This window comes from Solanum verrucosum, unplaced genomic scaffold (genome assembly GCF_900185275.1).
Source record: "Solanum verrucosum unplaced genomic scaffold, falcon-dt-bn FXZP01000154.1, whole genome shotgun sequence".
Classification (NCBI taxonomy): Eukaryota; Viridiplantae; Streptophyta; class Magnoliopsida; order Solanales; family Solanaceae; genus Solanum; species Solanum verrucosum.
In genome coordinates this window covers 2,932,191-2,945,591 of record NW_026020217.1, presented here as the reverse complement: position 1 = coordinate 2,945,591, position 13,401 = coordinate 2,932,191, and the positions used below count along the sequence as shown (strand labels likewise).

The 13,401-nt window shown below is 38.0% G+C and overlaps 1 pseudogene; it reads right to left on the bottom strand.

The window, feature by feature from the left end:
• Positions 1 to 7,628: 7,628 nt before the first annotated feature.
• Positions 7,629 to 12,468, bottom strand: LOC125830729 (probable disease resistance protein At4g27220; annotated as a pseudogene).
• Positions 12,469 to 13,401: the final 933 nt, after the last annotated feature.

The following is a 13,401-nucleotide window of genomic DNA, read 5'->3' as shown; positions in this document are numbered from 1 at the left end:
TCCTATTACTTGGGATTGTTTCAACGAAACCTTTCTGGATAGGTTTTTCCCCATAGAGTTGAGAGAAGCAAGGCACCAGGATTTTATGAACTTAAGGCAAGGTAGCATGACAGTCCAAGAGTATGGGCTCAAGTTTACCCAACTCTCCAGGTATTCCCCTCACATGGTTGCTGATTCCAGGGTCCAAATGAATAAGTTTCTATATAAAGTGTCAGACTTGGTGAAGACAGAATGTAGGAATGATATGTTGCTAGAAAATATGAGCATCTCTAGGCTTATGACTCATGCTCAGCAGGTTGAGGGTGACAAGCTTAGGGAACAGGCTAAGGAGAACAAGAAGGCTAGGATTGGAAACTATGAGTAATCTCAGCAGAAATTGGGTGGTGGAAATCACTTGCAGAGTCAGCATAAATTTTCAACTCCAGCACCTTCATTAGCTAGTGTCCCATTATCCAAGTTTCGGAATAATCAGAAGGGTGAAGCATCAGGCTCTAAGTCTCAAGGTAGTATTTCAGGCACCAAAACCTACACAACTTTCCCTAAGTGTGGTAAGAACCATCCAAGCGAGTGTCTTGCAAGAAAAGAATGATGGTTTGGGTGTGGTCAGTCTGGTCACATATTTAGGGATTGTCCTTCCAAAAAGGGTCAAGGAGGTAATAATGGTAGAGCTTAGTTTACAACTTCAGCAGCACCAGCAATCCGCCCAACTCAGCAGGGTAACTTATCTGGTACAGGTGGCGGACAATGCCAAAATAGGCTTTATGCTCTTCACGCTCGCCAGGATCAGGGACTACTCTTTTTTTTGTAACGCCTTATATAGCAGTCCAATTTAGTGTTAGCCCAGAAACTCTTTCAAAACCCTTCTCAGTCTCTACTCCAGTCGGTCACCTAGTTATAGCTAGACGGGTATACAAAAATTGCCCTGTCACAGTCTCTTAGAAAGTCACCTCGGCAGATCTTGTAGAGTTAGAAATGGTACACATCGATGTCATTCTAGGCATGCATTGGTTACATTCATGTTATGCCTCAGTCAATTGTAGAACTAGGATTGTTCGTTTTCAGTTTCCAGACAAACAAATCTTAGAATGAAAGGGTAGTAGCTTAGCGCCTATGGATCGATTCATTTCTTACCTTAAGGCCAGAAAGATGATCTCTAACGGTTATCTCTATCATCTAGTTTGAGTTAATGATTTTAGTTCCGAATCCCCAACTCTTGAGTTAGTTCCTATGGTTAATGAGTTTCCAGAAGTGTTTCCAGAATATCTTTCCGGAGTCTCTCTCAATAGAGAAATAGACTTTGGAATTGATCTCATTCCAGATACCCAGCCTATCTCTATTCCTCCTTACATAATGGCTCAAGCTAAGCTTAAGGATTTGAAGGAGCAGCTGAAAGACCTTCTAGATAAGGGCTTCATCAAACCTAGTATTTCGCCATGTGGTGCACCAGTGTTGTTTGTAAAGAATAAAGATGGTTCTCTTAGAATGTTCATTGACTATAGGCAGTTAAACAAAGTCACAATCAAGAATAAGTATCCCATCCCCAAGATTGATGACTTGTTTGACCAACTTTAGGGTGCTAGTCATTTCTCAAAGATAGACCTCAGATCAGGTTATCATCATCTTAGAGTCAGATATAGTGACATTCCAAAGACAGCCTTCAGAACTTGGTATGGTCATTATGAATTTGTAGTCATTTCATTTGGACTAACCAATGCTCCTACAACTTTCATGGATTTGATGAAAAGAGTGTTTCAGCAGTACTTGGACTTGTTCGTTATCGTCTTTATTGATGATATCCTCATTTACTCTACGAATGAGAAAGAAAATGTGAGTCATTTGAGAGTTCTTCTGCAAACTCTCAAAGATCACCAGTTATTTGCAAAATTTAACAAGTACGAGTTTTGGTTACAATCAGCTGCTTTCCTTGGACACATTGTGTCTAGTGAAGGAATTCGAGTAGATTCCCAGAAGATAGAAGCAGTGAAATAATGGCCCAGACCTACCTTTGCTACAGATATTAGAAGTTTCTTGGGTCTAGAGGGCTATTACAGACGGGTCATGGAAGGATTTTCATCCATAGCCTTACCATTGACTAGGTTGACTCAGAAGATGGTCAAGTTTCGATGATAAGATGATTGTGAGAAAAGCTTCGCAGAATAGAAAACTAGGTTGACTACAACTCTTATCTTGACTCTACCAGAGGGTTCAGATGGTTATGTGATCTATTGTGATACGTCCAGGGTCGGTCTAGGTTGTGTATTGATGCAGTGAGGTAAGGTTATAGCTTATGCTTCCAGACAGCTTAAGGTGCATGAGAAGAATTATCCAACTCATGACCTTGAGCTTGCAGTTGTGGTGTTTGCACTCAAGATTTGGAGACACTACCTGTATGGTGTTCATGTAGATGTGTTCACAGACCATAAGAGCCTTCAGTATGTGTTCACCTAGAAAGAGTTGAATCTTCGCCAGAGAAGATGGCTTGAGTTCCTCAAAGATTATGATATGAGCGTGCATTACCATCCAGGTAAGGCAAATGTAGTAGCAGATGCTCTCAGCAGATTATCCATGGGTAGTGTAGCACATGTTGAAAAAGAAAGAAAGGAGCTAGCAAAGGATGTTCACATGCTTGCTTTCTTGGGAGTTCTCCTTATGAGCATATTAGATAATGGTGTCACAGTTCCGAATGGGTCAGAATCTTCTTTGGTAGTAGAGGTTAAGGAAAAGCAAGACAATGATCCAATCTTGCTTGAGCTTAAGGGTGCAGTCTACAATCAAAGAGTGGATGTTTTCTCCCAAGGGGGAGATGGTGTGCTTCGCTATCAGGTTAGATTGTGTGTTCTTGATGTGGCAGAGCTGAGACAACATATTCTTGCAGAAACCTATAATTCCAGATATTCTATTCATCCAGGTGCCCCTAAGATGTACCGTGATCTACAGAAGTCTTTTGGTGGAATGGTATGAAAAGAGATATAGCAGATTTTGTGGCTAAGTGCCCCAATTGCCAGCAAGTCAAGGTAGAACATCAGAAACCAGGAGGCATGACTCAAGAGATTGACATTCCTACTTGGAAGTGGGAAGTGATCAACATGGACTTTATCACAGGATTACCTCGTACTGGCAGACAGCATGACTCCATTTGGGTGATAGTTGCCAGAGTTACTAAGTCTTCTGGCTTTTGGCGGTCAACACTACAGATTCGGTGGAGGATTACGCCAAGCTTTACATTAATGAGATTGTGAGGTTTCATGGGGTTCCTTTGTCTATCATCTCAGATAGAGGTCCTCAGTTTACCCCTTAGTTCTGAAAGTCATTTCGGAAGGGTCTTGGTACTCAGGTTAATCTTAGCACAACATTTCATCCACAGACGGATGGTCAGGCAGAGTGTACCATTCAGACCTTAGAGGACATGTTGAGAGCTTGTGTGATCGACTTCAAGGGTAGTTAGGATGATTACCTTCCTCTTATTGAGTTCGCCTACAACAATAGTTACCATTCCAGCATTTAGATGGCCCCTTATGAGGCATTGTATGGGCGTAGATGTAGATCTCTAGTTTGTTGGTTTGAAGTAGGTGAAGCAGCCTTTATAGGACCAAATTCAGTCCTTCATGCTATAGAGAAAGTGCAACTCATCAGAGATAGACTTAAGACAGCCCAGAGTCACCAGAAGTCTTACGCAGATGTAAGGAAATGGGAACTAGAGTTCCAAGTTAATGATTGGGTTTTCCTGAAGGTGTCACCTATGAAGGGGGTGATGAGGTTTGGCAAGAAAGGAAAGCTCAGTCCCAGATATGTAGGCCCTTACCGGATCTCGAAAAGGATTGGTAAAGTGGCTTATGAGATAGAGTTGCCAGTAGATTTGGCAGCAGTGCATCCGGTCTTTCAAATTTCACTTTTGAAGAATTGTGTGGGTGATCCAGCATCCGTAGTGCCATTAGAGGTTGTGACTGTAAAAGAAAGCCTTTCTTATGAGGATGTACCAGTTGAGATTCTTGATCGTCAAGTTCGAAGGTTGAGAAACAAAGAAGTCGCTTCAGTCAAGGTTTGGTGGAGGAATCAGTCTGTACAGGGAGCTACTTGGGAAGCAGAAGCGGCCAAGAGGGCCAAGTATCCTCACCTCTTTCCTTTCGATTCCACTCCAGCTTGAGGTAATAGTTCCTCTTCAGTTTTTCAGTCATTCATGCACTAATTCAGTCTTAGTATTTTATTCCTTCAGCCTGTACTTGCATTTTCAGTGTATTTGCATGTTTTTAGAACTCAATTCAGTCAGAAATCAGCCTTCACTGTTTAGTGGTAGGTTTGCACCTCGTTCCCTCCATTTCAGTTAGTTTAGTCTTCATTTGAGGATGAATGATCCCAAGGGGGAGATATTGTAATACATCGAAACCCAGACCCAAAAAGATATTTCAGAAATATACCTAAGCAGTGAACCACGACAACGTTCACGAACTGTGATAGGGACCACGGTCCGTAGATCTGCCTGTGGTCTTTACTTGGAAGTCACCAGGCCCAGACATCAGACCACGAGTACCTTCACAGTCTGTGGTCTTTATGATGGGCTGTGGTGGCGCCTGTAGAGTCAAGGAAGTAAGCGCCATGCCCAGTCCCTTCAGACCACAGCACAAGTGGGGACCACAGACACTTTCACGATCTGTGGCCCTTCACACGGGCCATGGTAGGGATCATCGACTCAATCCCTCAGGTAGTAGTCACCAAGTCCAGACCACGACCGACTTCACGATTCGTGGTCCCTTTCACAGTCCATGAAGGTGGCCGTGGTCAGTCCGTCTGCAGTTTAAGTCAGGGTTATTTTGGTCTTTTCCTTATTCATTGGACACCTAAACTACGTCGTTTTAATCTTAAATTTCATGGTTTTATTTAGTTTAAGCCTAGAAACATAATTGGAACATACCCAAGTTAGATCTTTAATCAAAACTTAGATAATTAGAAGCGAAGGGAGAGAAAGAGGTGACAACCCTAAGTTCAAGAACCCAGCAAGTTTCCTCCAGTTCCATCCCCGGAATCGAAAGATTTCTCTGTGGAATTCGTCAACAGGTATGTGGGATTTCGCTAGTGGGTTCCTTTCACCCATTTGGTCCCTAGTTTTCAATCAGTTTATTAATTCCCTTATTATGACTAGACCTAGGGTTTCTTGAATGTTAGAATTGTTGGGTTCTTAGCTGTTAGAATGATCCAAATCAGGTTAGAACGTTAATATTCAGTTTAATGCATGAATTCTAGAACCCTAGCTATGTATTTCTTTAGTTTTTGAATTACACATGCTAGGTCAAATATTTCAGTTATTCAGTTAAACATCCCTTAGTTATTAATGAATCAATAATAGTTTAATTGTTGCGTTCTCAGTTTTCATGTTCAATTTGAGTTATCAAGTAACTTACAGAAATTCAGTCATAATGTGTTCATTACTTAATCCATTGGGAGTAGCATAATACCGTTGGACTAGCATTCAGCGTACCCAAATAGTCCCACAACTACTAGCCACGTAAGTTGTAAGTCCCCTCTATGGGCATCATTTCAGTGATCACGCCAGCATGCCTCTATACCTTTGGCAAGGTATATTAGGTCCTCTCAATGGGGCGTATACATCGGACTCCACATTTAGCTCGTGTGGTTTTATTATCGGTTATTAGTAGCTCCCACAGTTCAGTCATATTCTATTGCATTGACCATTTATCAGTACATCCAGTATTCAGTTTCAGCATGTTATAACTTGGTCACTACATTCAGTTATCTCAGAATTCAGTATCTATTTCATGTTCATATTATATCAATGCTTATTTTATTTGTTCAGTTATATGTTATTTCAGTTGTATTATATCATTCATGATCAGTACATTTCAAGTACTGACGCATACTCTGTGCTATATCTTCTCGTGATGTAGGTTCAGGTTCTCAACATCTAGATCACCCTTAGATCGGTTCCCGATCTCCAGTGCAGCAGAATCAGTGGTGAGTCCTCATTCTCTGAGGACAATATTCATGAGTTTCTTTTCAGTAATTTTAGTCTTTCGGTTTCAGCTTTGCTAGACTTAGCTGGGGCCTGTCCGAACATTTAAAGTCAGTTAGAGGCTATTTTCAGACATAGATAGATTCAGCTTAGTATTGAGTTAATATCTTCCTTGTATTAAACTCATCAGTTTTCATATATCTCAGTTATAGTATATGGGTATTCCCCATCTTTTTACTTTATTTATGATTATAGCTTCTGCACATTTTCTATTATTCAGTTTATATTTAGTATGCTTATAATCATGCCAGCAGAGGTGGACCCATATGATTTGATAGGGGTGCACCCATTAACTTCGAAAAAAATCATATATATTTTTCTTGAGAAACGTATAATCAACAGTGCACCTATAAGAAGCGTAGGGATACCCTTGTGTAGTTGGTACAAGCCAGAGGAATCACTCGCGAGAATACAATTCAAATCTAGCTAGAGCCTATTTCAGTAATTTTATCTTAAGTTTAGCTTAGAGCTCATATTTGAGCCATTAGTGACCAAGAAAATACTACATTATTCGTTAATTGTAGTAAAAGTTTCGCTAACTACCTAAATTAAGATAGTATTGATGCATCGAAATCTTCAAATTTTGGATTCGCCTCTAATGTCCAGTAGACTCAGATTGAATCAACTTTAGAGTCAGAATTATTCGTCTTATGGACGGATGGGTGAGCGGGATTGGACGACGGACTGAATGCTGAAGCTTTGAATAATGGCAGATTTTTATTGTTGAAAAGTTTAAAGGAATAACCAGGGTTTCAATGGTGAAGAGGAAAAAATATTCTTTATGCATGTTTAATCAAATAAAAGAAAATTCAAAAATTAAATTAAATTAGTAAAAAAATAATTATTGATTAATACTTAATAATAATAACAAGTTAATAAGTAAAAATTATATATCAAAAACAAAAGAAACTGTGCCTTGTAGTTAAAAGAGAAATGCCCCCTACAGTTAAAAAAAAAGAAAAAAAAAGTTGCCTGTAGTTGAAAAAAAATTAAAACAAAAAGCTGCTAGTGGGGTTCGATCCCGCGAACTTAGACCCAAAAATATGATCGCCTACCACTGGCACCAGAGAACACTTTTGTTTACTGGGTGGCACATTTATTATTTATACATATAGTGTGTATAAATACCTATATATAAATAGAGTTTCTGTGGAAGCTCGTGGGTGGAGTGGCACCCCACAAGTCTTAATAGATCCGCCCCTGTTAGTAAGTACAATATTTACTTGAAAGTAAATGAGGAGTAGCTGATGCTTTAGATTTCTAATTTGAAATATTAGGGCCGGTAAAAGAGTGTTTTTTTCAAGTGACAAACAAAAATAACTATAAGAATATTATTTACCAATTAATAGCAATTAGTTAAAACGGGAAGAGCAGAGGTTTATTAGCGCATGAGACAAATATAGTAGTTATTAAGCGGCACAAGACAAACCTTTGAATTGAACATCTTTTGTATCACTTTATTTAGGATATAGGGGTTCTTGCAAGAAGCAGAGAATGGAAAAAAAGAAAGATGACTAGCTTAGTAAGTACAAATACAAATAACTATATGAATATTACAATTACTATTAAGTTAAGATGGAAAGAGAGAACTAGAGTTAATTACTTATAGAGAAAGAGGCACAAGACAAACCTTAGAATTGAATCTCTGTTGTGTCCATATATTCAGACCACCCACTTTCACCCTATAATCATTGTTTACACTTTTGAGACACGGTGTACTCACAGATGTTTCTTGTTTGATAAACGTCTTCATTTCAGGGCAATCATGAATCCGCACTTCCTCAAGACATGGAATTTCAAGAGCACACTCCGTCAGAAAGAAATGTGCCAGCTTAGGCGCCCTGTAAAGCTCCAGCTTTTCCAACAGGGGAAATAAGGTCAAGATTCTTTCTCCTTGTTGTTCCTCTTTTGTGATCACTTCCTCCATTGACAGACAGTCTCTTATAGCTAGTATTCGGAGATTCAGAACACCTCTGGCCACTGATGGAGACATCAAGTTTCTCAATTTTCCACAATTCCATATGTACAATACTTCAAGTTTGCTAAAGTAGGCATTTGGAAGTTGGTCAGAGCATAGAGCAGTTATGCTGTTAGCCCCATTGATATTTAGTTTTTCCAGGTTGGGACAAGAAATCTGCGAATGTTGAAGGGATGAAGTATCAAACTTAATTGTATTTTGTTGTAGTTAGTCAGTTACAGTAGGAGCTATTGCGCTGAATCATAACCCAGTTCACACCAGGAAGAAAACATTAGGTGTTAAGTTGAGAAGCCAAAATTGTTTAAACACTAGGTGATAAGTTGTTTAATTTAAATATGACGAAGACAAATTGAATAAATTGATAGTTTGATTAAAAGTATTATAAATAAATGATTATAGTTTTAACTATTCATTTTTTGGATACTTACCATAAAAAGACCATTATTTTTAGAAATCATCTAAGCCAAATTACTCAAATAAAAGAAGTATTTTAAAAATCATCTCCGAAACAACATTCTTTTAAATCTTTTAAAATGACATAGAATATTAGATGACATGAGAAAATAAATCCACATATTACGTGCTAAATATAATGAAACAAGTATTTTTAGGGTAATTTGTTTTGAAATAATATAAAAGCAAAAATCAAAAGAAAAAGTACAAGTAAATGGGCTATGCCTTATCTTATTATTCCTATTGAAGCGTAAAAAATAAAGAATTTTGAATGAGATGCAGTTTCACAGTATTAAATTTATAGATAGCTCTTATGACCTCAGTTTAAAATCCAATAACAATCATGTTCATAATCAAGGAATCTCTAGATATTACTAATGTAAATTAAAGTCTCTGGGCAAAATCAATTGGGTTTACGTGAACCTTTGAGTTACAATATTTTAGTTTTGCCTATATTTGTTACCCCCATCAACATAGGTATCATGTGCCAAATAACTATCTGTTGATTAGTATTATTATTTGTTAGTTAAAACGGAAAGATAGCAGTAGCCAGGGGTGTATTAATGCATGCCACAAATATATATATAGTAATTAGTTGTACAACTAGTGGCACAAGACAAACCTTAGAATTGAACATCGCTTTGTTGAGATCAACTCTTTTCACCTCATCATCATTTTTCACACTTTCGAGACTTGGTATACTCACATATCCTTGTTGGACAAATGTCTCCATTTCAGGGCAGTTTGAGATCTCAACAGCTTTGAGAAATAGAAATTTAAGAGCATGCTTCGTCAAAAAGAAATGCCCCAACCTAGGCAGCCTGCAAAGCTCCAGCTTTTCTAACAGGGGAAATAAGGGCATGACTTCTTCTCCATGTTGTTCCTCTTCCGTGATCACTTCTTCCATTGACTCACAATATCCTATCTTTAGTATTCGGAGATTAAGGACACCTTTAGCCACAGATGGAGACATCAAGTTTCTCAATTTCTTACATTCAAATACTCTCAATTTTACAAGTTTGTTGAAGTAGGTAATTGGAAGTTGGCGAGAGCATAGAGCACTTATGATAAAAAGTTGAAAACAATATTCTTTTTAATGATCCTTTAGAACATTAGAAACACACCTTTTCATCAAAAAGATGATAAAAAGTTTCAATTTATATTCATATTGATATTTCAAGATGAATTAAATTCTTCGAATTTGAGATAAAGTACCTATGTAAAAAAAATCGTATATAATAAAAAAATAGACTTTTTGTAATTAAATATCTCTAATGCTCAAGTAAAAGATAAAATTTTAATTCATAAACACTGATGTAGAAGCAGATATTTTCATGAAAAGAGGATTTGAGTAAGTGATGGAGTTGTTGGCGGTAGGCCAGAAATTTTGGAACTTAAGTAAGTAGTGGAAGAGTATTTTTGGTAATCGAGGGAACTCAATGCCCTCAACAGTGTTATTTCAAAAGTGAGTGAGACATTCCGGATATTGAAGGTCCAACTCATATAAATTGGAGAACTTGATAACATCATGTGTCCTCCGAGAGATCTCCTCCTCCTCCTCCTCCTCCTCTTCCTTATCAACAGGACATGATACTGTCTAACTCCCTCCAGCCAAGGACACACAAAAAACATACGGTAGACCATGACAACGGCTTACCTCCAGTTTTTTGAGTTTAGGGAATGGAATATTATTCTGACAGTGGATATGTGTCAATGTATTACAATCTTCCAGGTAAAGATCTTTAACATTCTGAAATTCATCCAGCTGCAACTCGGCCAACACGTTCTTGGATCCCTCTCCAGTTCAATGAACAAGTTAGCTCTTCCTCAGCAGGTGGCGGATCCAATCACCTAATGGGCAAGTCTCGGTGACCTCGAGAACTATAATCCTGTTGTAATTATTGGTGATTGAAGTTGCTTTGCAAGCTCTACCCACTGTAAGAGCATACCGTGCCAACTTGGAGGAAAGGGCCAAGTTACTATAGATCACATCTCCGGAACAATCACTTAATGTCATTGCAGTCAATCTCGATAAGGATTCCAGTTCCGTCAAGGTGGAATAACTAAAATGTTCTACTCCCAGCATATGTAGTTCCTCCAATTGAACTAGTCTTGATAAAACCCCAGCTGAAATCCTTTTAAGTTCTCCTTGCTCATTCCGAAACTCAAACATAATTAGATTGGTTAATTTCCCTATCTCCACTGGCAGCTCCTCTAACAAAGAATCTCTGATATTGAGAATTTCTAAAGTGACAAGTTCCCCAATAATGGATATGTCATTCAACCTTAAATTAGTTAGACACAACGTCCTCAGACTTGATAACTTCCGAATGGATGCTGGAAAAGTCCCAATGGACTCCTTATATATGTCTCCCTTCATGCTTAAGACATTGAGTTTACTCATTCCATCAAAAAAATCGTCTTGTTATTCGATTGGGTCTTTTAAACAGGTTTTCAACATTAGAAGCTTCTGTTTTGGGCAAAATATTGGGCTAGGATGCTCGTCAAATTTATTTGCTACAATTGACATGTGACTGTATTGCTCGTAAGAGTCTTTTCTTAGGAACTCTTCTGAGTTCACATCATGACTTACCATAAATATATTATTTCCCTCAGATGCAATATATATAGCCACGTCACGGACCACATCATGCATTTTGACATAAGTTTTGTCTGAACCTTGGGATAACAAGAAACAGTTTTTCAATGTTTCTAACAGATAATACACTGTCTTTCTAGCTCCTTTTATATTTTGAATTTGCGAACAGATGCGAAGCCCCATTCTATATCTAAGTAATTCTTCAAGACAAATATCACTATCTTCCTCGAACAAGGAACATATCAAAAAGAGGTATTTGGCTTCACTACTTCCCAAGAAATCGTAGTTTATCCTGAGAGGTTTATACACCTCTGTGGGCACTTCAGGGATATTTATTGTTTCCGCACTACGTAGTTGTTCAAGGGAAGAGTCCTACGAAGGCTTGGTTTTAAATTTTTTTAGTGCTTCTGCAACTGTAATAATTGCAAGCAGCAGCCCCTTGCATTCTTTGGCAACATCTTTTGCTATGTCACGAAGAGAAGGATCCATGCATCCTCTTCAGATAAGGTTCCAACTTCCATGATCTTCTGAGCTCCCATTGCTACATAAACAAATTGGAAACGCGTTGTGAATGTCACTTTGCACTGATGTTTGTGGCGGCTACCTCTGGGAATTCCAAGTTTCTCTAGTTCAAAAGCCTTCCAAACATCATCCAAGATTATAAGGATGCGGCTATTCTGATCCACTAACCTTGTACGCAGCCGATCTCCACGGCTCCACAAATCATCCCCTTCTAATTTTAGCCCGACAATCATCCCCTTCTAATTTTAGCCCGACTCCTCTTGCGATCTCACCCTGAATTCTTTTGAAGTCTTGTTGTTGATTGACAGTTACCATGACAACATCTTTGAACAATTGTTCTTGTTTCACGTTCTGTCTGATTTTATCAGTCATTGTTGTCTTACCAACACCACCCATACCACATGTCCCAATAATAGTGACTCCATCATCTTTCAAAGCTGCCATGACCTCATCCTCTTGAAATTTTCTGGAGTCAAACTGCTCACCATTGTTACTATATATTGCCTCACTTTGGAATGGATGATCAAAGGAGAAAACATCAGGCTTGTTGCCTTCATTTTGAAATTCAATAAGTTTTAGTGTAATTTTCTTAGCTCTCCTGCTCAACGAGTAACATGACTTCATGTTCGGACACCAACCAAAGAAGCAACCCCTTTCAACCTCAGCTCTACCTCCCATTACACGTTCCACATCTGCAGTAGTGGTATCAACACATGTTAACCAAGCCTTGCCATTGGGTGAAACATCTTGTATGTTTCTCTGGGCATCTTCTGATCTTCACTACACCTCACTTCTGATATTCTTCATCTTCTCAGATTCATTTTGCATAGATGTGATGTTTCTCTCGTAGTAGTAGAAATACCCAATCCCTCCCGCAACTGGCTGGATCATGCAAGATGTGACTTTCCCCATCAAAATAGCTAAGAATTCCATATCTAATTAATTAATTCTTCACTGGCTAGTGTAATAAAGAAAAGCAACCGTAGTTGTTTCTTCTGTTTTTCTTTGATTTCAATGTAAAACAAGATGTAAAACAGAAGAAAAAAGGAAGAGCTAATAATTCCATGGCTATTACTCTTGGGCCCAGTTAATTAATATCATACACATACTTTTCTTCCCTTCTCTTTTAGCACATGGTAAATAATACTTGTTTTGCCAATTCATTTAGAAAGTGAGCAAAACACTATGAAACAATGGCCAATAATTCAACAAGTATATGTAGGACAGGATGAATGAGAAGAAGCAAATTCCCCAATAGTAATAGTGCCTTTGTTTTTCTTCTTTTTTTTCATACCTAAAGACACCTTCTAGAGAGGGCTTGTCACCTCTTAATTGTTTTGAAACTAATGATGTTAACTAAAAATTACCTAAAATTAGCCGAGTTGCGTGCAAGAAAGCACCACAATTATACAAATATATAAATGACAACTCAATTGTATAATATGAAAGAAAACAAAAAGTAGGAAGTAGTTGTTCACAACACCAGACTACTCCATTATTACTTTCAACCCCCCTGCGGCCCTCCCCCTTCAAAACTTTAAGAATTGTTCTCTGAAAAGTATTTCAACATATATTTGAATACGACATATTTTTCTTTTATTCGTGATGTATACATTTCTATTCTTAAAAAGTAGGAACAAATAAATTTATTGAAAAAATTGTTATAAAAATATCTTTTTAGCACTTAAGTAGAGCAAATAGTCAAATACTTCGTGTCACAACTTGAAACTTCAAGCCAAGTTGAGTAAGTTATCAATTAATCTTCTTTACATTTAAACAAACACAAAATTATGAAGTATTTAGCTCTCTAACAAATTGAATACG